Source organism: Ursus arctos, unplaced genomic scaffold, assembly GCF_023065955.2.
Source record: "Ursus arctos isolate Adak ecotype North America unplaced genomic scaffold, UrsArc2.0 scaffold_5, whole genome shotgun sequence".
In the NCBI taxonomy this organism is placed as follows: domain Eukaryota; kingdom Metazoa; phylum Chordata; class Mammalia; order Carnivora; family Ursidae; genus Ursus; species Ursus arctos.
The window spans coordinates 65,170,452-65,197,341 of record NW_026623067.1 but is presented as its reverse complement, the minus strand read 5'-3'; the positions used below and the strand labels follow the sequence as shown (position 1 = coordinate 65,197,341).

Here is a 26,890-nt window from a genome sequence, read left to right as displayed (position 1 = left end):
AAAAAAGTATCCCATTAGTCTAATCATAATAGTAATTATAATTGGAACTCAATTATAATTGTTGCGACAACAATGCAACTTCAAATCTTTCATAAATTAGTAGTCTTCATCTGCTTCTACTAAATTATTCCTATCGGGCTTACAAAATACCATACATTTAGCTCATTGTCATGCCCATGTTTTTTTTCTAGTCTTACCTGTCAAAAAACTCAACTCTATTCACACTGCCTTCAGATTTGGGGGCACGTTCTTCCGGTGGTAAATCTGTATTCCTGAAGATCAATTACATTTTTAGAAACACCTTAAGTCATTCAATATTTAAATATCTGTGGATTATGAAGTAGTGTCCAAAGATAACCATGTGGAAGTCCCTAAGTATGAGCAGACATTTCACTCTTCTAGCTTCTGGAGGCACAATTAGGCCAAGGAGTAGTTGAGGAAGTACAAAGGAGTGACGGCGAGGCAGAACCTCATAATCAAACTGTGAAATCAACCCCAAATGTTCGGGATCAATTTTTTTTCAAAAGTTACCTTAAAAGACAATATCTAAGGCCCAAAGTGGAGAGAACACAACTCTGGTTTGAATAATTCATAAGAACATGTCAACGTAAAAGAGAGAATTAGCAGAGATCAGAGCAAATGGAAGTCAGAGAGCAGACCTGGGCAGTGTTCATGTAGCACCGTCCAGGACAGAGAATTCTAGGAAGATTAATCCATGAGCTAAGCCCTAGATTTAATGGCGATCACAAAAGATATGGACCCTGCTCTAAGATATGGACAAACTCCACATTTTAGTAGGGCAGATGACAGACAAAGTGACTAGTCTAACCAGCAGGAATACGCATGGTGGAGTTGGCTACACCAGGCTAGATGTTGCCTTTAAAATCATCGAACTCTCCTTGCTGTGCTTCTAGGCTCACCAGCTAATACTCTCATTGTAAGATGGCTTCCAATAATCTGCCTCAATGCTGATCAGCTAACATGAGCTTTCAGCTTCATTTGACACAGTTATAAATTAATACACGGTCATTCTACGTTTTCCCTATTAATCACTTAAGTGGTTAGCACTCTCTGAGCTTTGCCCAAAGACCTGAAGGAAGGTGGTGGCCAGAGGAAAAAAGGTCATCAAGGAGGACTGGGAGAAGCACTCAGAAGGGAGAGGAGAGATGACAAGTCAAAACTATGGTCATGGGGAACCAAACTCTAAGCCTGGAGGATAAGAACTTGTTTCAAGTTCAAAGGAAAAGTATGAGACAGAAATTGGAGAGTGAGAAGCAAATTCAATGTCTCTGAGTTAAGTTAAAAATGGAATAAAGCCAAGGAATAAACAAAGGAAAAAAGTTCAAGACTAAGTGAAATCAAATATGTCACTAGTTATGGTTTGTTTGCTGGCCTGAGAAACTGAGAGAATAGTAGAATCATTTATAGAAAGGAAAAAAGGTTGATGAGAGGAGGAGTGGACTGGGGAGGAGGAATATCAATCCTATCTGGGCCACTTTAAGTTGAGATGCCATCAAACTACCACATAGACTGTTTAAATAAATTAGTCTGAACTGCACAGGAATCTCTGGGCTGAAGATTGAACTCGAGTCACTGGCAAGTAAGACGTATTTAAAGACATGGAACAGGATAAAACCATTTATGAAGAGAATGCAGACACGGAAGGTCTCCTAAGCCCTGGGGGCACTCTAGCACTGGCAGGTCTAACATAGGATTAACTCGAGAAGTGGGACTGCTGGGTCGAAAGGCATATAAATTTAGTAATTTTTCTAGATATTGTCAAATTGATGTCCACTGAGGTTGAACTTATTTACTCCCAATACCACAGTTTGAAAATACCCTTTCTTTCCATACTCTTCTCAGTACTATGCATTTTCAAACTTTTATATCTTTGCTAATATGGTATTTATATCTTTGGTTATAAACGACACATCAGTATAGTTGTAATTTCCATTCTTCTTTGTAGGAGAAGGCTTGAATATCTTTTCAAATATCTAAGATGCTTATTTATGAATTTCCTGTTCATAATCTCTGAAGGTAAAGTTTTTCAAGACAGGTGATAGTAAAGGTGCTTCTATAGCAATGGGAAGGACCCCATGGCAGGAAGACATGATGATGTAAGAGACGAAGGGTGTTACTGTGGGAGTCATATCCCTGAGAAGGAAGAGGATCCAGGGCAGAGGCAGGGGCTGTGGTTGGAAAGGGGCTGGTCACTTTTCCCACAGTAACAGTAACAGAGGTCAAGTGCCTGGGTACAGACATTGGTAGGCTTGAGGATTCATGCTAAGAAAATGAGGTGGCATGCACCTGATTATGTTTATTCTCACTGTGAGGTATGGGGCGTGCAGGGCAGAGGAGCTTGAGCGATGAGAGGAAAAGGTGTGAAATAGGGGAGTAGGAAAGTGAATATACCACAGGAATGGTATCGGATGTCCTGGCCATCTTGTGTGTCCTTTTCAGATTTATGGTCATCAATTTGAAGTGGGCTTCAACAATATGGCTGTGTGACTTTTTTTTTTCCCCAGAGATGTTCAACTGCTTGGAGATGGGCATGACATGAGAGAGATGTAGGATATTAAAGGGTTTGGAAGAGAATGATCTGGGTCGTAGAGCCTACACCCACTCTGGAGAGGTGTGAGAATGTCGAGGTACAGAGGTGGTCTGTGTAAAAGGCAAAGGGGCAAATGGACTGAAGGACTCAGTGCGGCCGAGAACTGCTGGAGCGGGAAAACCTGAGTATGAATGAGAGGCAGTCCTGAGAGATCAGGATGCTGGGCAGTGAAACAGCCCTGGCCACAAGGTGCTACAGATTTTATACAAGGCTGAAGGGGGCATGAGCCTCACATGGCAGTCAGAGACGTTCAGGAAAGAGAAGGCTGCTGGGGAAGAGAGAGCCAGATTCATCTAAAGACAGTAACTGAAAGGAATAGTCAGTGGAAAGGCTGAGAATAGTTGAAACTTCCTCCCCCATGGAAGAAGAATTCCGGACAGCACAATGAAAAGTACGGTATGGAAGGAGAAGTGGGAAATGTAGTTGAGGGACAGAAAGGCCAGAAGGGAATGAATCCGAGGATCCAGTAGAAGTGAGGTGAGTGGAGGCCATTACACCATGGGTAGAGAATGATCCAGAATCGTAGGTTATATATAGGAAATAATAAAATCATATTGTACTCTAAGATATAAAGAAATGAGAAGCTTCCATAAATGTACACATTATAATGAGCTACAAAATAACTAGTAAATTCCTAGCAGATAAAACTGCAACTGGTTCCCTTTGGACTTAAGATTTTCGAATCCATTGTGCACTATGGAAAGAAGCTGGTTCTATGTTTTACAACTGGAAGCTACTGTGCTGAAATTAAAACCTGGAAGTTTTCTTTATGATGATAAGCCTCCTTATCTCTATAGCAGAAATTTTAAGTTCTAATTAAACTTCTGAATTAACCTAAATGGAAGCCCAGCTCATTTAACAGAATTCTAGAATTTCAAATTATAAGGAAACTTAGATGTCATCTAGTTCAACCAATCCCTCTTAAAGAAAAAAAAAAGGGGGGGGGGAGTTTCCAGTGATCCTCCCCTCCTCCAAACTCTCCAACTTTCTCAGCACATATCCTTTAACTTTTGTCTTGACTAAAATCTGACAGCCCCTTAAAACTCTCTTTTCCTTGCAATCCTCTCAAATAGAAACTCAGTGCTGGGGTGGGGAGGGGAATCCCTCCCACTGCCAATTCCAGCAGCCCCTGCCTAACCTTCAACAAAAAGCCCCAGCTCAAACAAGTTCCATGTCCAGCATGGTTCCAACTAGGAACTAGACAGGTTGGGAAAAAAATTCAACATGTTAGAAGGCATCCAAGAGTTACAAAAACATGGGATTACAGGACAAAGAATCAGGAGGAAAAGGAAGCCCAGCAAAGTGAAGCAGGAATTTGGAGCTGCCTTTTGCCTTTGTGACTGCTGATTCTGTAAGTTCAGAGTCCACCAAGGAAGAGGGCCCCTGGTAAACACATGAGGATTTTGGATGGGATTTAGAAAGCCTAACTCCAAAAGTAAGGGTACTGGAAGCAGATCAGTCCTTACAGCAACTGAAGCCCAGCTTCGAAACATCTCAATCCTTAACTGGATCAATGTGATCAGAAATTGTTAGTGCCCTAAGCTAGCTGCCTGCCTAAAGCAGAAATAAATCCTTTCTGGAGAAAAATAACATTTTACAGAGCCTTAGATTATCTCTCTAAGTGTTATACTCACAACATCTGGATCCTAATGAAAAGAAGCTATTAAATATGTAGATGGATGAAAAGATTTCACCAAAACCGAAGAGAAAAAACAGACAATAGAAACAACCCCATGATCCAGATAAAGAATTTTGCAGATATGGACTTCAGACTTCTATTAATATATTCAGGACAAGCTTGAGCATTTTGGTAGGAAACTGGACTTTTTTTAATGAACTAAATTAAAACGCTAGACACGAAAATACTATAACTCAAATTTAGATCTCAATGAAAGGCTTTCATAGCATATTTACACAGATGAAACTGGAAGATAGGTCAGGGAAAAAAAAATCTAGAATGAAGCATAGAAAAACAAAAATGGAAAGGAAAAGAGCATGACAGACATATAATATATGGTAAAGAGGTCTAAATACCAGTAATTAGAGTCACCAAAAAAGAGAATAGAGAGCCTTGGGCAGAAGCAATATATTTAAAGAGGAAATGGCCACAAATTTTCAAAAAACAATGGAAAACATCAAGCCACACATTCAAAGGGAACCATGAATCTCAAGGAGGATAAAGACTAGAAAACATACATATAATGGCTAAAAAAAAACCAAGAAGTTAATCTTGAAAGCAGCCAGAGGGAAAAAAAAAAACTAGCTTCAAAGAAGCCACAGTTAGACTGATATCTATAGAAGAAATCACATCTTTTATTAAAAACCTTCCCATAAAGAAAACTCCAGACCCAGATGCTTCATTGATTAATTTTCCCAGACATTTAAAGAAGAAATAACATGAACATAACATAAACTTCTCCAGAGAATACGAAAAAAAAGATCCCTTCCCAACCCATCTTATGAAGATAATGTACCCTTGATATCTGAAACTAAAAAAAAAGAAAAGAAAAGAAAGACAAGTTATAGGCCAATATGAATGAAAATGTCCTAAGCAAAATATTGGCAAACAAAATCCAGCAATATAGTGCAGGGGAAGTATATTAAAACCAAATTGGATTTTTTTCCCCAAGAATGTAAGATTAATTTAACATTCAAAAATCAATGTAATTTACCATATTAAGAGAGTAAAAGAGAAGTCACTGATCATCTCAGAAGATGCAGATAAAGCACTGAATTAAAAAAATCAACATCTCAAAAACACTGAGTAAACTAGGAATAGGAGGAAACTTCCTCAATCACATAAAGAATACCTACAATAAAACCCAATGTAAATCTCATGCTTAAAGTATTGGAAGATTTCCCTTTAAATTGGGAATGAGATACCCATATCACCACTTTTATTCAACAACATACTGGAGGCCATAGACAAAGCAAGAAGCTAAGAAAATTCAATAAAAGATATGGCAGACCTATAAGTATAAGATATTAAAGGGAAAAAATTAACTAAATTAAAGGAGGGATAGACCTTATTCAAATTGGAAGAGTCAATATTGTAAAAATTTCCACTAACTCCAAGTTGATCTCAGATCTAATTTAATACCAAAGTCCCAGAATGAATTTGTGGAAATTGATAAGCTGCTTATAAAATTTAAATGAAAATGAAGAGTCCAGAACAGCTAAGAAAAAGAAGAATGAAATAAAGCAATTTCCTCCACTGGATATCAAGACTTATTATAAACCTACAGTAATAAAGATAGTGTGATACTGACAAAAAGACAGACAACTGAATAAACAGAGAATCCAGAAACAGACCTATTCATATGTGGAAATTTAACATGCAACAAAGGTGACAGAGCAGTGTGGAAAGGACAATCTTCTTGATAAATGGTGCTGTGCCACCAACTGGATATTCATATGGGAAAAAAATGAAATTTGACCTATACCTCAAACCACAAACAAAAACCAGTCCCAGTGGCTCATAGAAATAATCTGAAAGGTAAAATAATAAAGCATTTAGGCAACACAGCTGCCCAATAGCACAATTAACAGCCTCATGTGACTATTTAAATTTACTAAAATTTAATAAAATTTAAAATCCAATTCCTCAGTCACTCTAGCCACATTTCCAGGGCTCAAGAGCCCTGTGTTTAATGACTATTGAATTGGATAGTACAGATATAAACATCTGTATTTTTAGATAAATTTCTGTTGAACAGCACTGTACATAGACTACCTTCATGACCTTGGACTAGACAATTATCTCAGTCTACAAAAAGCACAAACCATCAAAAGAGTCATAAATTAGACTACATTAAAACAAAAACTTCTGATTATCAAAAGACACCAGCAAAGAAATCAGAAATCAGGCTACCGTGTAGGAGAAGCTATCTGCTATACATATATCCACCAAACTCATACACAAAATATACAAAAAAGTCCTACAAGTCAGGAGGAGAAAGGCAACCCAATAGGAAAAAAAAAAAAAAGGCAATAGACCTGAACAGGCACTTCACAAAAGAACGTATCAACCTCATTAATTATCAGGGAAATCAAATTTAAACCACAATGAAATACTAAAACACATTCACCAAAATGGTTAATTTTTAAAAGAACGACAATGTCAAACAGTGGTCAGAAGATAGAGCAACTGAAATTCCTATGCTGCTGACAGGAGTGTTTATTGATACAATAGATTTGGAAAACTAGTATTACCTAGTAAAGTTGAAAATACTTATACTCTATGACCCAGCAATTCTATTCTTGGCATATACCTAAGAGAAGTACATACATATAGGCATCAAAAGACACAATCACAGAATGATCGTAGCTAAAACTTGGCGGGGGGAGGGTCATAAATCTATTGATAGTAGAAAGATGAATAAATTGTGGTATAGTCATACAATGAAATAGTGTACTATACAGCAATAAAAATCAATAAACTCCTGCTGTATGCAACAACATGAATGAATCTCACGAACATGATATTGTGCTCAGTAACCAGAATTAAAAGAATACAGTACATGGTATATGATTCCATTTATATAAAGTTCAAAAAACAGGCAAAACTAAAACAAGGTTTTAGAAATCAGACAATGGTTTTATTTATGGAAAAGGGAAAGAAAGTGATTGGAAGCAGGCATGAGGTGGGGGCTTCTGAGATTTCAGAAATGGACTTCTTGACTGAATAGTGGCTACACAAGTAGAATCACTACATGAAAATTAATATCTGCATATATCAGACTGGTATGCTTTTGTTAATATAGGTTGTACTTCCATTAGAGAATGTTCAAAAACAAATCGGCTCCTTTGATGTACATGCCATCAGATTCTAAAACCTTCCACCCTCTTCTCATTGCTGTTATTTATTGATATAGCCTCTAAAATTTTAGCATTTGATTCAGTCTTCCCTTCTACCTGAAGTCCCGCTATCATCTAAGGTAACTCTATATCCATGTGGATGACCCATGCAACATTCTGGTCTCTCTTTCTTGAATTCCACTTCAGCTAAGTACTCCAACAGCCTCACCGAGGAATTTATCAACATCAAAAGTCACTCCCCCCTCTAAAATCATTGTCAGACCAAAATATTCTATCTTTTCAGATCTCTTAGAAGATTCCCAAGACTTCAGTTCTTTAATCTCATGGGAACCTCTGCTCCACATTTTCCATGAGCTCACCTCCTTTCTTCCTATTTAAGCTTAGATTCTATTCTTAGTCATTTCAATCACTTTCTTACCAATACTGTCAATTTCCTTACCTACTGTCTTTCCATTTTGCAAAATCCCGATTTTGGCTGATTTTTTTTGCTCTTGCACCCAGGTTGCTGAGCACTGCTGGAGAAGATCACATAACTTGGCTTGCCTCAAGTGGACCCTCCATGTCTCTTCCTGTCCTGACATATTTCTCTAGTCTACTCTTCCATCCCCCATGGAAGGAAGTCAAATCTTCTCCATTCTTTCTAAAGCTATGAACTCCCTCTCTGTCAGCAGATGAGTTTGCTTCCAACTTCACAGAAAATATAGAAACCATAAAATATCCTTTTCTTGCCAAACTAAAAATATATCTGAATCCATAACCATATCTTGTTCTTTATAACTTCTGTTAAAAAGGAAGAGTCGTCTCTTGTCCCTCCATCACCCCCAGCTTTTCTGGGACTTTGTTCCTTCAATTCTCTTTTTCCTATATCTTCCTTCTCTGTTGGCTCTTTCCTATTGGTTTTTAAAATACCCAAGTCCTTTCCAGCTTAAAAAAAAAAATCAACTACAGTGAAAAATAAAATCCTCCTTCCCCTCCATTTTTCTCTCCAAGAATCATCCGAGCTTCCTCCCCAGTTAATGACAAGAATATTAATTTTGTGTCTCCTTCCTCATCCCCCTTTCAGGAATCACACCACAACAGTCTGTTTACTCACCATAGCTACACAAACGACCTGGTTGTGGTGGAGCACACTTCAGTTTTTCTTACCTGGCTTTTCTGCACACTCAGTATGTCCACAGTGCTGAAACCCACCCCTCCCTAGGTTCCAGGGCCTCAACACCTCCCGCGTTTCCTCCTATACTTCTGCCCACCCTTTCTTAGGGCCTTTCGTAGACAGTCTTCTGCTCACCTCTTAAGTGATAGAATGCTTCAGAATTCTCTTTTAGGCCATTTTCTCTTTTCATTTTATATATGCTTGGATGACCTCATTGACTCCCATGGCTTCAGTTACTATTTATTGCTGATAATGTCCAAATTCACATTTCTATTTCTGGCATGTCTCATGAGGTTCAGAGACATGACACCTGGATGTCTTGCATGCTCTGTTCTCTAAACTTAGGATCTTGAAAACTGAACTCATCCCATTCCTCCTTTGTGAGTGGTATCATCCACCACCCACATTCCCCAGCACTGTAATTTCACCTCCTAAACAGAGTTTCTCTTTATCTCTAGTATCATCCTTTATTTCTACATGCCTCCACCCCAATTTAGGCCATCATCATATTTTTCTTGGGTGACCTCTTCTTGCTCCTAACTGCCCTCCTTCTTCCAGTCTTGTTTCCTTCCAATCATCTCCCTACTAGAGCCAGAGAAGGCAACTGCTTGTTTAAACATTTGTCTTATCACTAAATTATAAGACTCATAAGAATAGAGACCATGTCAATCTTGCTAACTTATCAATTACTATAGTATCTGGTACAGAGTAAGATTCAAGAATATTTATGTAAGAGATAAGTAAATTGGTATCAGTGATTTCATCTAATATGGAAATACTGTAGAAATAGCCCTAAAGACTTCATACAGATGCCATATCTGCTTTTATTCTCCACTATACCCCAGAGTCTAGCACAAGTCTGGTCCACATTTGTTGAATTAATGAATGAGAATAAAAATAAAATATGAGATATTAATGTGCTTTGCAAAATGACATATAAAGTGTTATACAGGGTGCTTAGATGTCTCAGTTGGTTAAGCATCCAACTCTTGATTTCAGCTCAGGTCATGATCTCAGGGTTGTGAGATCAAGCCCCACCTCAGGCTCCATGCTGTGTGTGTAGCCTGCTTAAGATTCTCCCTCTCCCTCTTCCCCTTGCCCTCTCTCCAATAAATAAATAAATAAATAAATAAATAAATAAATAAATAGTGCTATACAAATAAATATAAAGTGCTATAAAGTGTTAACATGCAAAGAATAAAGCAGTACTATTTCTCATACAGAAAAGAACTTGCCAGTTTACGACTGCCACCTCGACCCTACCACTGTTCTCCCTATTCCGTTCCCCACTTTATTTTTTCCCATAGCAGACTACGTAATTTACTTATTTTTTCTGTTTATTGATATCTTCCCCCACTAGAATGTAAGTTCCACTAGAGCAGTAATTTATATCTTCTGTTATGGAACACATACTAGGTGCTCGATGAATATTATGAAATTAACTATATCTGGGACTGTACTAGATATGTTAAATATTTTATCCTATTAATCTTATTTTTTTATATGAGCAATCACCTGATTTATAAAAAGATGCAACAATATTTAAAATGATACAAAATATCAATTTCAAAACATCAAAAAATGACTGTATTTAACATACTCAGCTCATAACAGAGCAAATGGGTAAGAAGAATAATTCATGCTATAGCGTATTGCTAATATGAACTGGCAACAGAAAAAGTTGGTAAAGGAAGGCAGAGGAACTCTTTTAAGAATTAGAACCAAGGGGCTCCATAATCATCTGGCATCCACTCAATGTTGTACCTGTGGTTAGAAATGTACCTGATGGGAACTCCAGGGATCTTCCGGATCCTTTGTTTAAGGTCCCGCTCAACTGTGGCCATAATGTTAACACTTATGCTGAGTTACTCTCTGTACTAAGCAGCCATCTGCATAGGTTCCTTTGTGTGTGCACGGTAATCATTCAAATCTTGGATCCTTGGCAATCCTTAGAGCCACTCGATACTTCTGCCCCAGTTTCTCAATTTCAGCCATTACACAGTCAGTTATACAAGGGATACATTTGGCATATACAGTCCATCATTGACTGTACTAAGTCAAGTTTGGCTTTAATGGAAAAGTTGATAAAGTTGGTATCAACCAGGATGTGGTAAGGTGGGCCTAGCTGTATGTTATATTGGAAGAACAAGCAGGAAGGATGTTGGGGGACTTCTCTTTCCTTGAGTGCAATGGGATCTTTCTTTTCTTTCTTTTTAGGATTTAATCTATCCTTTTCTTTAAGCCTCTGATCTCGGAGACTAAGCATTCGCTTCATGGTCACATATTTTCTTGCTTTCTTTTGCTTCCCCATGTTCATGCCGTACTCCTGTTTCTTCCGGAATCACCTATCTTATTAATCTTAAAAATAACACTCTAGCTAGATCCCTTTATCTCTATTTTAGTGATTTTTAAAAAGTCTCATAGAAGTTACATCATTCCTTAGGATATACAACAATATTGCAGGAAGAAACCAAAAGGTAAGACAAACCAGAAGTACAAATAAGATGTAGAAAAAATTTGGTATATATCAGTCATTACAATAAAAGTTAACAGATTAAACTCGTTGGTTTAAAGACAAAAATTTATGACTTTCTAAAGTACAGCAATGTAGGAAAAAATATGTATAGTACTTAAACGTAAGAACACTATAGTTCCGGTGCCAGCCAAGATGGAGTAAAACTAAAAAACCAAAACTTAAAGAGCAGGTATCCTAGGACTCTGAAAACTTAGCAATAGTAGCAGATTGGAAAGAGTAGCGAACTTGAAGAAAAACTTTCATGGGAGTAAATTCCCTGATTTTTCTTCTTCTCTCTTCTAGCTTTGACCCAAGGGTTGTCCCACTGTGGAATTGTGTAAGAAGCATGGACAACAGAAACACTGGGATAAACCCCTCTCTGGTCAGACAACCAGGAAAAGGGGTCTCTGTGAGTTGAAGAAGATGGGAGGAAGAACTTCTGATGTTTTCTTTCCCTCTTTTTCTCTCTCACAGTCCTGCCCCAAAGGTGGTCCCAGTCATGGACCTGCAACTGCCGTGGCAGCCTAAAACTTTGAGAAAAATAAACAAAACAAAAGAAAAAATCTGTTTCTGGTCAGGGCAACTGAGAAAAGGAGATGTTGTGATATGAAGACTGTGGAGGAACACATGTTGGTTTTTCTCCTTCTCTCTTTTCTCCTGCTGCTTTGTCTCCAGGGTAGTCCCAGTCACACGGAACTATACTCACAGCAACAGGCTAGAACTCCAAGAGAAGCTCTGTCTTTCCAGGCAGAAGACCAGGAAAAAGAGCCTCTAAGACCCAGAAAGCACGGGAGAAGTGCTGGGGCATAGACAGCTGGAGAAATGGATCCCCTAAATCCGTATCCAAACAGATACACGTCCCAGGCTCACGCCTAAGCTGTGTATGTCCAGGACAGATCCAAACCAGCCTAGCAAAAACTGTGAGAACTGAACTGCAATTTAAAATATTACTCAAGTCTCAGAGTAATGCCTGAGAAGTGCGTGCAAAGGAGAGATGTAAAGCAGCACAGCAAATGCTTAGAAAATTAAAGTGACACTGGAAACGCCACTCAGAGAAGATGAGACAGAACTTGCAGGCTGCACCTCAGTGGGATGATAGCCCGCTAAGATAAACAAACAAGTGAAATCAACATTCTCTTCTTTCATGATCTAACAGTCAAATGACCGGGATATAATTTAAAATTACTTGACGAACCATGAACCAGGAAAATTTGACCAATTCTCAAGGGAAAAGACAGATGCCAATCTCAGGATGTCCTAAATATTGGATTATTACACGAAGACATTAAAGCAGCTATTGTAAACATGCCGTAGGAGGTAAAGGTAAGCACTCTTGAAATGAATGAAAAAATAGAAGTTCTCCACAGATATAAATAAAAAAAAGAACCAAGTGGAAACTCAGAAAAATACAGTATCTGAAATGAGAAATTCATTGGATGGGCTCTCTGGCAGAATGACAATGACAAAGGAACAAATTAGAAAATATGAATATAGATCAGTACAAACCACCCAATCTGAAGAAGGGAGGAAAAAAAGATTTCAAAAATTGTGGGACTCTATAAAAGGGTCCAAGACCATTCATGTCCCCAGAAAAACATCAAGAAAACAATCTGTAGATTAATATCTCTCACGAAAATAAATACAAAAATCCTCAACAAAGCATTAGTAAATTGAAGCACATATATATATATATATATATAGAGAGAGAGAGAGAGAGAGAGAGAGTAATATATCATGACCAAGTGGAATTTATCCCTGGATTGCAGGCCTGGTCCAATATTTGAAAATTAATCAGTGTAACTCACCATATTAATGGACTAAAGAAAACAATCCGATGACCATTTCAATAGATGCATAAAAAGCCCTTGACAAAATTGAACATCTATTCATGATGTTTAAAAATTTCTCATCAAGCTAACAAAGGAGGGAATTTCCTTAAGGAGGATCTAGTAAAGGGCATCTACAGCTAACATTTTATTGAATAGAAAATAGAATTAATTACATCTAACAGAGAAATATTGAGTGCTTTTCTTCTAAGATCAGGGAAAAAGCAAAGGTGTTGTCTCTTGTATTAATCAAGATTCTCCAGAGAAAGAGAACCAACAGGGTGTGTGTGTGTGTGTGTGTGTGTGTGTGTATGTGTGTGTGTGTGTGTGTGCATGCACGGGTGTGTTTAATAGATAGACAGATAGACAGATAGATAAAAATTTATTTTAAGGAATTGGCTCACATGATTGTGGCAGCTTTGCCAAGTCCAAAATATGCAGGGTAGGCTATCAGCCTGGAGACCCACGGCAGAGTATTTAGAATTCAAAAGCAGTTTGCTGGCAGAGTTTCTTCTTGCTTGGGGAAGCCAGTCCTTTTCTATTAAGGCCTTCAACTGATTGAATGTGGCACATGCACATTATGGAGGGTAACCTGCTTTACTCAAAGTCTACTGATTTGTATGTGAACTTCATCTAAAAAATACCTTCACAGAAATATCTAGAATAATGTTTGACAAATACCTGGGCACCACGGCCTAGTCAACTTGACATATAAAATTAACCATCACAGCTCTCATCACGCCTATTCAACATTATTCTGGAAGTCTTAGCCAGTGTAACATGGCAAGAGAAAGGACAAAAAGGCATACAGGTTAAAAAGGAAAAAAATAAAACTGTCTTTTTTCACAGATGACACAATTATCAACATAGAAAAGCCCCCAAACTATAACAAAGCTCCTAGAACTAATAAGTGAATTTAGCAAGGTCTCAGGATATATGGCCAATATATAAAAATTAATTGTATTTCTATTTCTATATAATAACAATGAACAGTGGAATTTGAAATTAAAAAAGAATACCAACTATAATAGCATTAAGCCCTGAAATATTTAGGTAAAAATTTAAGAAATACATATAGGATCTATATGCTTAAAACTATAAAAAACACTGATGAAAGAAAGCAAAAAAGACATACAAAAATAGAGTTACACTTTTTCACACATTGGAAGACTCATTATTATTAAGATGTCATTTCTCCCCAAATTGATCTACAGAGATCAGACAGAATTCCAATTAAAATTCCAAATTTTGGGATATTGACAGCTGGTTCTAAAATTTATATGGAAAGGCAAAGGAATAGCTGACACAATTTCGAAAAAGAACAATGCTGAGACTTACACTCTGAATTCAAGACTTAATATAAAGCTACAATAAGCACAGCAGTGTGGTATTGGTGAAAGGACAGAAAAATAGATCAATGGAAAAGAAAAGAAAGTCTAAAAATAGATCCACTCATATATGGCCAATTGATTTTTGACAAAGGTACAAGGTAACTCCATCAAAAAAGAATAATCTCTCAACAAATTGTAGCAGACCAAGTGGACATCCACGCGCAAAAAAAGAAAATAAACCTGAACCCATACTCATACCTTACACAAAAATTAACTCAAAATGGATCACAGATATGTGTAAAAATTAAAGATTTAAAATAGCTCGGAAAAAGTCTTTGTGATCTTGGGCTCGGCGAAGAGTTATCTGATAGAATACTAAAAGTACAGTACGAAAATATTTTTTGATTAACTGGACTTCCTATTATTTAAAAACTTTTGCTCTTTGAGCAACACTACTAAAAGAATCAAAGAATTCACACACTGGGAGAAAGTGTTTGTACATCACATATCTGTAAAGGACTTGTATCTAGAATTTGTAAAGAACTCTCAAAATCCAATAATGAGAATACAAAGCATCCAATTAAAAAATGGGCAAAAGATTTGAAAAGATATTTCACCAAAGAAAATACAGGAATATGAAACAAGCACATCAAAAAGATACTCAACACCATTAATCATTAAGTAAATGCAAAATAAAACCACATTGTGATATTATTCTACACTAACTGATATGGTTAAAATACATTTTAAAACTGACAATACCAAGTGCTGGTGAGGATGTGGAACAAATGGAAAGCTCAGAAACTGCTGGTGAAATGCAAAATGTTTCAGATACTGCAGAAAACAGTCTAGTGTTTTGTTTTGGGTTTTTTTTTTTTATAAATACTTACTGTATAGACTAATAATCTTACTCCTAAGTATCCAAGAGAAATGAAAACTTACATCAGCAAACCATGTTAATGAATGTTTATAGCAGTGTTATTCTTTGTAAAAAATATATGTATTATTGAAGTATAGTTGACATACAGTAGTGTTATTCTTTTTTTTTTTTTAAGATTTTATTTATTTATTTGAGAGAGACTGCAAGACAGAGCACAAGCAGGGTGAAGGGCAGAGGGAGAAGCAGACACCCCACTAAGCAGGGAGCCCAATGTGGGGCTCAATCCCGGGACTCTGGGATCATGACCCAAGCCGAAGGCAGACGCTTAACCAACTGAGCCAACCCAGGCGCCCCAGTGGTGTTACTCTTAATCGACAAAAAAGTGAAAACAACCCAAGGTCCTTCAGCTGGTAAATGGGTAAACAAAATGTTGTACTTTCATACAATGAAATACTATTCAACAATACAAAGTTAAAACTAGCAATATACATCTCAACATGAATGAACTTCAAAGTTGTGCTAAGTGAAAGAAACCAGGCTCAAAACCCTATAGAGTAGTCCCTTCCCCTTATCTGTGGGGGATATATTCCAATACCCGGAGATGCCTGAAACCAAAGACAGTATCAAACTCTATATATGTTATGTTTTTCCTGTACATACAGACCAATTATAAAGTTTAATTTATAAATTAGGCAGAGTAAGAGATTAATAACAATAATTAATAATGAAAACAATTATAACAATATACTGCAAAAAAGTGTGAATGTGATCTCAAAGTATATTTTTGTACTGCACTTACTCTTTTTATTTTTATTTTTTTTAGTATAGCTGACACACAATGTTAGTTTCAGGTGTACAATATAGTGATTTGACAAGTGTATACATGATGCTATGCTCACCACAAGTGTAGCTGCCATCTGTTACCATATAAGCGTATTACAGTGTCAGTGACTGTATACCCTACGCTGTGCCTTCTATTCCCATGACTTATTCATTCTTTAAGTGGAAGCTTGTATCTCCCTCTCCCCTTCACCTATTTTGCCTGTCACCTCTCCCCACCTTCCGCTCCAGCAACCACCAATTTGTTCTTTGTATTTACAAGTCTGATTCCGCTTTTTGTTTGTTTCTTCATTTTTTATTTTTTAGATTACACATATGAGTGATATCATATGGTGCTGGGAAAAACTGGACAGCTACATGTAAAAGAAGGAAAGTGGACCATTTTCTAAGACCATACACAAAAACAAATTCAAAATGGATTAAAGACCTAAATGTGAGACCTGAAATTAAAAATCCTAGAAGAGAGCACAGGAAGTAATTTCTCTGACATCAGCAGTAGCGACTTCTTTCTAGATATGTCTCCTCAGGCAACAGAAACAAAAGCAAAAATAAACCATTGGGACTATATCAAAATAAAAAGGTTTTGCACAGCAAAGAAACTATGAATAAAACAAAAAAGCAACCTACCGAAGGGAAGATATTTGCAGATGATATATCCTATAAGGGGTTAATATCTAAAATATACAATGAATTGGGGCACCTGGGTGGCTCAATCAGTTAAGCATCCAACTCTTGATTTTGGCTTAGGTCATGATCCCAGGGTCATGAGATCAAGCCCTGTGTCGGGCTCCACACTGGGCATGGAGTCTGCCTGAGGTTCTCTCTCCCTCTCTCTCCCGCCCCTCCCCCCACTCACACTAAATAAATAAATAAACAAACAAACAAAATCTTAAATAAAGGTCAACAGACATGTGAAAAGATGCTCAACACACTAATCGTCAGGGAAATACAAATCAAAACTACAATGAGATACCACTTCACACCTGTCAGGATGGCTAAAATCAAAAAGACAAGAAACAACAGTGTTGGTAAGGATGTGGAGAAAAGGAAACCCTCCTGCACTGTTGGTGGGAATGTAAATTTGTGCAGCCACTCTGGAAAACATTAGGGAGGTTCTTCAGAAAATTAACAATAGAAACATCACCCTTCTGATGATGATGTAAGATGATAAAATGTGATATGTGATAAGATGAACTGAGGTGAATGACATAGGCATTGTGATGTAGTGTCAGGTTACTACTGACTTTTTCTTTTTTTTAAAGATTTTATTTATTTATTTGACAGAGAGAGACAGCAAGAGAGGGAACACAAGCAAGGGGAGTGTGAGAGGGAGAAGCAGGCTTCCCGCCGAGCAGGGAGCCGGATGCGGGGCTTGATCCCACCCGGGATCGTGACCTGAGCCGAAGGCAGATGCTTAATGGCTGAGCTACCCAGGCGCCCCACTACTGACTTTCTGAGGTTCTGTCAGAAAGAAGATCATTTGCTTCCAGATCATGGTTGACCACTGATAGCTGAAACCTCAGAAAGGAAAACTGTGGATAAAGGGGACTACTGTATATTGTATAAATCTATATATGACATTTTGGGAAAGGCAAAATATAGGCACTGAGAACAACAGTTGGGATGGGAGAAAGTGTTGACTGCCCGGAGAGGTACCTGGGAGTCTGGGGCAGGTGAAGGAACTGTTCAGTATCCTGATTGTGGCAAGAGTTACACAACTCTATGCACTTGCCAATACTCACCAAACTGTACACCAAAAAAGGTCAATTTTACTATATGAAAATTTTAAAGTAATGTTCTACTTAACAGGAAAAAAATAAACCAGAGAAAGATGAATAATTAAAAGTAGAAAAAGATCTATCAAACAAATACTACCCAAAAGAAAGTTGGTGTAGCTATATTAATGTCAGGCAAAATAATCTTTGGGCAACTTTCCCAAAGACGTATAGCTTATAAGGAGCAGATCCAGCTTTTAGCCCAACTCTTTTCTTGCTATAAAGTCTATGCTCTTTTTATTATATCTAAATGACTCAGATTCTAGTTATTAAGACTTAGGAAATTTACTAATTAAAAAGAAAAGTTGGAGAAAATCCCTCACAAGCACAAAAATTTCACCATGAAATAAATGCAGTTTTCATATTTTGAGAAAAATCAGTAAATATTCTTCCGGAAAAGTGTTTACTTAACTAATATTGGTGAGACTGTTTTTGTTTGACTTGGAGATTTTTTTACCTTGTTTTCTTTTCATGATAATAGAAACAATCCACCACTCCCACCCAAAATTTCAAAATTTTTACTAAATTCTTTCTTTAAAAAATCAAATTTTTTTCTGAAATTGACTTCTAAAAAATAAATCAAATTATATAAGGTCTCTACCTCTGAAACTAAGAATACATTATATGTTAATTAATTGAACTTAAATTTTAAAAATGGTGAAAAAATTGTTTTAAATTAACAAAAAAATCAGTATTAGCATTTAGAATTGAAAAACCCCCACAGCTGAGATAAATGATCAAAGGAACCTGTCTGGTTTCACTGAAACATCTGCAGAAAAAACTACGGGAAATGAGCTATGTAATGTATCCATGTGAGAGCTGAATGTGCATATGTACCTGAAAATGTTTAGGGCACATCACACTCCTTACCAGAACTTAACAGTAAATCATCATATCAAGTAACATTTGCACTAACAAAATTAGGATTTTCAGTCTTCAGAACAGTCAGTGTGAAAGGTCATGCAAAACAGCAATTAAAGTTTCAAGCAAGTCCCCAAATCCCAAGAACCTATTCTAGCACTGTTCCCTTCTGGGATTTTTTTTTTTTTTTCAATTAAAATACAATAGCTGCCTGTCCTTAGAATATTGCAAAATGGGAGCAATAACCTCTCAGACCATGGATTCAGGTTGTGGAATCTCTGGCTTTTGAAAGTGAGTTTAACGTTGAGGTCAAACTACAGAAAACATGTAGAAAATGTGCATCCTTTATCCTAGTCTTCTATTTTGGTTATTAAATGCAAATCTGGTTTATTTTGCTCACCTATATGTGGCCTAATATTACTTAGAATCTCTATGAATAAAATTTAGAATTGGCAGGTGAATTAAATGAAAACCTCAAGGGAAATACACTGCATTACTAGCTGAATCCCCTTAATCAACCTTCCCTAGGCCCAGTCCCTTCCTCATTTTTCACTCATATTTTCACTCTAAAAAATGAGGACTTCTCTTCTCCATGGACAGGGCACATAACATCACACAGTAATCAGGACTTGGACACAACACTCATAGATCAGGAAACAGACTTCGCTGCCTGCTAAACACCAGCCCTTGGCAAGAGTACTCAGGGCATTTGGACTCAGCTGAGGTCAGTCACCTGAGCCCCTGAACGTGAACTTGGTATGGATGCAAAAATCATTTTATCTATAGGGACAGACAGACAGACATAAAATCAGGGGCCCTTAAAATTTCCAAACCATCACCCGGAAAGTCACCACTGTCTTTAAACAGACTGATTTGGAAAACCTCCTATCTCAGAAAGACTGGTTGGTTATGCTGTACTTCAGATTGCTTTAGTCTCCACCCAATCCTGGAGGAAAAGAGTTGGGATGGTTAGGAGGATCCTGCCCCATTTGTTTTTTGTGGGCCAGAAGAAGACAGGAGAAATTTTCTTCAAGTAACATAGGGAACCAAGACCCAAGCCAGTGTTGGCAAGAGAGAGCTGAGGTTTGTGCATCAGAAAGATCACTCTCAAATACCAAGGTCATGGGACCAGAGAGTGTCAACACTACACAATAAAGTACTTGAAACCAGGCAGGAATGAGACAAGAGTAAAAGCACACTTTGCACAAGCAAGGAAGAAAGGGCGTCCTGGGTGATTTCCCTGAGCTAACTTGGCATGTCTGCAGATTGACCTTCGTATCTAAAGTATGAATGAGCTGAGTGAGCTCAAAGAAAAAAGGAGACACTACTGGCAGCTATGGAAACTTAAGATCCTTCGTTTCCTTAACTGGCTACATTTTTTTTTTTTTACTATTATTATTCCAAGGGAGCTCGGAAACATACCCAGAGGGCCAAGAGTCTGTGCCTTGTGAAGTGCCCGGATGGACAGGTAAATTCAAACGTCCTGATCGTCTTCCTTCTGAGCCATACCAGTAGTTGTTAAAACTGACTTGTTTGACAGAATGAACTCCGTAACATCGAAGGCTACGGAATCTAAGAACACTTTTCATTCAATCACTCCACAAAATAACTTTAGCAGATGCAAAGGTGGGCCTGGCCACACTGATCTCAGCTAAAATCAAAAGGTTTTTTTCTCTGGGCAACCTGCTAGAAACAATACGGACATATATTCCTGACTCAACTCTCTCAAATGATAGACCTGACACGTCTCAATACTAAAATTTCCCTTGTCAAGAAACAAAGCAAGGTTAGTTGCCTAGCTTAACGTATCGAAGAGACCAGCAGTAATGGTCATTTAGCTTTTCCTGGTGATGACACTGATGTCAAACATGCTTGTGAAAAAATTAAATTAAATGTGGAAAATAAGCGACCATTTTACAGGACTTTTAAAGGTATTTTCTCCTTTATCAGCTGTTTGCAATTAAATTGAATGTGTGACAACCTGCAAATCAAGGTGGGGGGGGAAGAAGGCTTTAGGAACTCTTGAATGGCTTATATAAGCAATCTTCTGTGATCTAAGCTGTTTACTGTTCTGACTGCTCTTTCATGGAGCTCCCCACTGGTTGCATATTAACAAATCTAAGTTTGAAAAACCTGCCTTGCTGCCTTGTGAGGGTTTGAGTACAGGCCCTTGCATTGTTGGTTATAAACAACTATTTGAATACGGCTGGGGGTGAGGGTGTGGGTAGGGAGAGAGCCTGCCAGAAAGGGTCATATTGATTAGAGGAAGCTACTTAGACATGTATTCAATTCAACTTAACTCCTTTTACCAGCAAGTGGTTTAAAAAATTGACTACAGTATCTGTAGAATTCTATTCTAGATGTATTATAGGGTATGCTAAGATATGCCTGTCTCAATAGGATGTTGTAGGTTTAGCCACAGGCCCAGTAACAACTATGGATTGTAGAACAAAACTGCCCATGGCATGGCTCAGGGAGAAGCACTATGGAGATGGATTCTCACAGGCCCAGATGGGCTACTTCTGTTCTTGCAGCCTTGGGACATTGCTGCCATGATCTGCCAATCCCATCACATAAAATACAGCACATTGAAATAGCTGAAGGTCTCTCCTGAGAAGGGAGATTCACTACCAGAACCCTTGGAATGCTATTTTGAATGAGAACTACAAAACTCTTTATTTAGTTGACTAAGTAAATACAACCCCTAAGTACCCTAGACCAGCTCCTTCCTCAATGAACTATCAGTTTGTGTCTGTGAATACACTGCTGTAGGAAACTTGAGGCTCATCAATTATTCTACTGACCACTGCAGTGCTATATTTTATATGAAACAGAAATTATGTCCACTGCTTTTCCTTTTCACAGTATTGATGGATTAATGATAATAATTACTCTCGTTCCTAGCATCAGTGCTAGGAATCACATGCATTAGCTTACATAATTCTCACAACAACCCAATGAGGTAGTCCTTATAATAATTCCCACATAGAAGAATTTTCCATTTTGAGAATGAGGAAAAGTCAAGTAATTTGTCCTTGGTCACAATGTTAATAAGTAGAACTTGAATAAGAACCCAAGCGCTTCTGACTGCAGAGCCAAACTCCCAACCTGTTGAAAAATCTATCCTCGGGCCCAGCTATTTATTCCTGTAGCCGTCAAGGTTCAGTCACCAAAAAACAGAATCTACTCTGACTAGTTGAAGCCTCATTGGGAGGGCTGAATAAACAAATTCCAAATGACTTTCCAAGAACAACTTCTAAGCTCTTACTGGAAAACTGGACAACATGGGCCCTACTGCTTCTTTTCAGATCAAGAATCTGCCATTCTAGAATCATACCCCCACTTCCATGATCAGAAACCTGTCTCTACTGTGGCCATCACCAGGGCCATACCACACCTGCTGCAATTCACACCAGCAAAACAATTGTCCCATCCTCTGCCTTCTGACACACCCAAAGCTGGTGACTGAACACTGGAGCCATACAGAGAACCTCATTAACCCTGCAGTGCTTCCAACAAAGCACAGCCTCCAACACTTCGGCCTTCAAAATCCTGCACACATGCATCCGATGTGATGAACCTAAAGCAAATTCAGACCCCTCTCTAAGAGGGAGATGGGGAATTATGTTTTAGCTTTCCAGTGTCTGCAATACAGGAAAAGCACAAGAGAGGGAGGGTAGGATGGATGTTGAGTTCTAATCCACAATAGCCACTACAAGTTCCAAGGATCTGGATGTCCTGTTGAGGGTTCTCCTGATTAGGGTTGCAAAATACTGTATGCCTAGGAAAAGTTTCCAGAGTTTTCATCAAATTCTCAGAGGTCCATGACCCAGAAAGGGGTCAGATCTACTTTAATATGTCTTTATTAATATGACAACATCTTGAGAACAAGATTAGCACTGTGGAAGGGACTAAGATAGTGATTAAGACAGAAGCTCTCAGGCTCACTAAGTTCAAATTCTGGTTCTACCATTTAGTAGATGTGTCACCTTTGGCAGGTTGTCTGATGCCTTCGTGCCTCAGTTTTTCCTTCTCTAAAATCTGGAGAACAGATTCAACCTAACAGGAGTGTTCAGAAGATTAAGTGAAATAATATGTGTATTCAGAAGAATGCCTGACACTTGAGAAATGTCCCCTAAATGTCAGCTATTGTTACCAGAATAATCCTTGGACAAGATAAATTCTAATCTCAAAAGACTTGCATTCATGCCCCATACATAAATTTATTTCCACTTTCATATGCTTATAGAAGAAGTGAGTACTTGATGTCCTGTGGCAGTAAACAGAAAGACAAGCACCCCTTTCTGTAGCGATAACCTCATTCTATTTAAAGAATACATTAATCTAGCAGCTAATTGCTGCCAGGAGGAACAGTTTAAGCCTGTGCCAAAACCAAATTTGCCAGTTTGGGAAGATGTTCTTTGGGACCCACATGGATAATACTTTGAAAGTATTCAAAATGGTAACTCTTAATTATTTGCAGGGGAGTGTATTAATAGTTACATCATCTGGCAGGCCCCTTCAGATACAATTTTACTCAGTCAAATATTCCATACAAGTCTTATTATCTGGGCAAGGTGGATGACTGATAATTCTTGCTGGCAAAAATCTTGCTATCTAATATCCTATCTTCTGTACTTAAAGGAGCAGGACTTACAGGCTTACACAGATTCTGCGCAATCATTTGTGCAAATCTAATAAGGCTTACAAAGAAAAAAGAAGTCTCAGCCCTGCTGGCAGGTGCTCCTGTGAGCCACCTCTGGACAACAGAAACAATGCTCAGTGTTGGCAAGAATGGAAATCAGATCCTTTAATTACGACCATATGTCAACTTCCTTAGTATCTAAAACGTATGTGACAGCGAACTGCAAGAAAAAGCTACATTTCAGCTATTCATCAGTAACTTCATTGCTCAACTACCTGGCTCCAGTCAGAAGCCTGGTTGACATCAGACTGTAGCACATTAAGAAGAACAATTATGACCAGTGTCAGCGAACACTTAGGGAAATGGGTTCTCTAACATCCTACTGGTAGTAAGAATTAGCACACCTTTTCTCATATTGACATGGAGATATTTAACAAAATCTTTAAAAGTCAATACTTATTGACTCACCAATTTCACTTCAAAGAATTTATTCCAAAGAAATAATCTGACAACTACACAAATTATACATACAAGGATGTTCACTTAGGAATTGTTTATAATACAAACAATTAGAAAAGAACTCAATGTTCCAAGTATAAAATTGGTTAAAACAATTATGGCATGGCCTTGGAATGGAATTCTATGCAGTTATTAAAAGGAAAATTTAGATGTATTTAAATATTGACATGAAAAGATGTCTGTGATGTAAATTTCAAAAACCAGGTGCATAGTATAATTTCATTTGTATTTGTGTATATTTATATATAGTATATACATATATGTGAATATATGTATTACATATGTATATATAGTTATATAAATATATATATTTTTTAGTAAGCTATGCACTGAAAGGTTAACAATGGTACCATTGAATGTTTGAGATTATGAGTAATTTTTATTTTCTTCTTGCTACTCTGTATTTTGCTAAAAATTAACAGTATGTATTACTTTGATTAATCAGAAAAAAAGCGCAATTATTAAAAATGCAAGCCCAGATGACAGCACTTTTATCTGAGGACAGTCCAAAACACAAGATTCACAAATCCAGAATCATACAGAATTTCTAAACTCTTTCTTTGTATCTTGTATTAATACAGGAACGGGCAAACACAAATGCCTTAAGACAGGGAGGCAAAGTAAATAAGTGTAGACAAGGTCTGAGGCAATAAAGAAGGTAAGTGACTATGATTAACTACAGAGCACACATCCAGTTCAAAGGCATTCAAATTCAAAAAAATTTCAAAGCACTCAACATGCAGGCTGACTCTGAACAGGAAGCTGCTAATAAGGGCCTTTGCTGTATAAACCTAAACACACAATATATTACTGTAATTCTCACACAGCAACAATTGGACATCACTCTCTCCCCACCTCCTGATGTTGGTTTAAGTGGTATCTATAAAGGAGATCAGCCTTTCATATTTGCAAAATTATCTTCCTAAAATTTAACACAAGAAAAGTTTGTCTCTCTTGATAAACCTGTCTGCCTCCTTCCCTAACAGAATAGAAGCAATGGATTTAATTGGCTTTCCCTTTTTGTTACTTGTTGTTCAAGAAAACTGAGAAACGACCCTTAGCTTAGATTGTTCTGCTACAACTGTCTTTCCCCCCCCACACTACTTAGTTCTCATTCACTTGCTTTGATGGTTATAGTATATGCGTTACTCTTATATTGGGCTGTATGTCTACACCACTTGCAATATTTCTGAAATTCAGACTGGACAGAGAGAAGTAGAAATAAATTAATATAGTGAAAAAATCAGCACGCAGTACAATAATTGTAATGGCTTGCACACATACTTCATACACTTCGGTATTATCCCTACTTACTGTCCAAATTTTAAACTATAAAATATAAGCTGTAAATAAAATACGGGGAACGTAACAGCTCACATGGAAAAGAATCAGGAAAACAACAAGCAAAAAAAAGAAGCTGAAGGGGGTGTAGGAAGTGGAATGAAAAAAAATGTGCAATAATTGCAGGGTAGAATATGTGCAGTCACCACTGTGCCAAAAATAAGATAAAACAAATAGCATCTTTCTTAGGAAGCTTGTACCCTTACGGGGGACTCAAAGCCTTTCTGGATAAGTGTGTCTGCAGAGTCTACCTTCCATCCCCTTCCAGCCCTGTGCCTGCCCTTCTGCTCCCCCAGGCTTCTCTTCCTGCCTCTGGCTGCTGCTTTTCCACCTCCCCATCAATAACCTCTTTCGCAAAAACCAGAAACAAGAATATAAATATTCCTTAAATGTAAAGTTTTGGAACTAAGATGTTTATTAAAAATTAAAAATTGATGGTAGGTAATTATCAAAATCAAATGTGCTAAGATGAGTCATATTAAAATTAATTATAAATATTTTAAATGGTATTTTAGTCTTACACTTATAAGCTGCTCCTTTTTTAGAAATAGAAATTTCAAGGATCAGTGAAACGCTGGGAAATTCTTTAAAGAAAGCCCTTCTAACAATTCAAGGCACGTGCTGAGTCAAGAGTGCAACTGTGATGGTAGAAAGCTAAGCAACCCTCGGCCCAACCACCAGATATACAAATAGCAAAGTGCATGAACTAGCTTCTTGTTTTTATTACCAAGTGAAATAAATTTCAATTTAGAGAAGTAAAATTCAAATATACCAGTATAAGCTGATTGTTTATAAAAAATACATTCCTTGTTTATTTCTCTTGAACTCTCAGCAACATGGAATAAAACAAAACAGCTCAGAAATTAATAAGACAAGGATCTTACATAATAAATCAGCCCCCACTTCTACTTAGATTGATTTGAACACTTAATTAGTGGCTAGTGGCCAGAAAACTTTAGAAAGTAGTATCATACCAATGCCTAAAGAGCACTTAGGATAAAGGTAAAGCTTTCCAAAACCATTCCAGAGTGTAAAATCAAAGAGAATTTCAAGAGAACTTAATTATTTAGTTGAAGATAATGAGAACAAAGTGTCATGTACTTCTTAAACTACACAAAGTCTGAGGAACAGGCAAAACTTAAGAAAAATGTGCTTTTTTACCCCCCAAAAAAGAAAAGCATAATGGAGTGTCAACAGTGGATATTTCTGAATTGCAGCATCAGCATTCAATAAATATTAAAAGTCACAACGCTTGTGCAGACTGACAATCTAGAAATAATTATTAGAAATAATTACTAGAAATAATTATTAATAGAGCCAGAGAAAAATAGCACTGTCATCATTACCCTAAAACACCAAAGAAAATGAGATACAGTGATGAGAGCATATTTCACTCTTCTAAGACAGTAGAGTGTGGTAGAATCATCGAGTAATGTGGTAGAAACATTAGAAAGTTTCTACCAAAAGTCAGCAAGGTAGATTATGGCACCATAAACCTACCCACTAACTCGCCTTACTAATGTCCAGAATGAATATGTAGAAACCCAGATCCAACAAATTAGCAGCAGATTACAGAGCAAACAATCACATGATGCCTGTAGTCCCATTTAAGTAAAACGCCAGGATGAAAGCGTCTGCCGTGGTGCTGGCAGGGATCCTGAAGCAGCAGCAGCAATCCATAAAAGGCTTCTTAATTTTCTTGTCATTTAAGAATTAAGCCACTTTCAGTTCACACAGATCCTACCAGGTGCACTGAATTGATGTCATTATGAGCC

At 37.5% G+C, this 26,890-nt stretch overlaps 1 protein-coding gene and 1 pseudogene across 1 annotated transcript in view; both read right to left on the bottom strand.

Moving 5' to 3' along the window:
- ATG10 (autophagy related 10) overlaps positions 1-26,890 on the bottom strand; it is a 450,669-nt gene that overhangs the window by 88,601 nt on the left and 335,178 nt on the right. The window lies entirely within an intron of this gene.
- LOC130542790 (rRNA-processing protein FCF1 homolog) lies at positions 7,823-23,783 on the bottom strand (annotated as a pseudogene).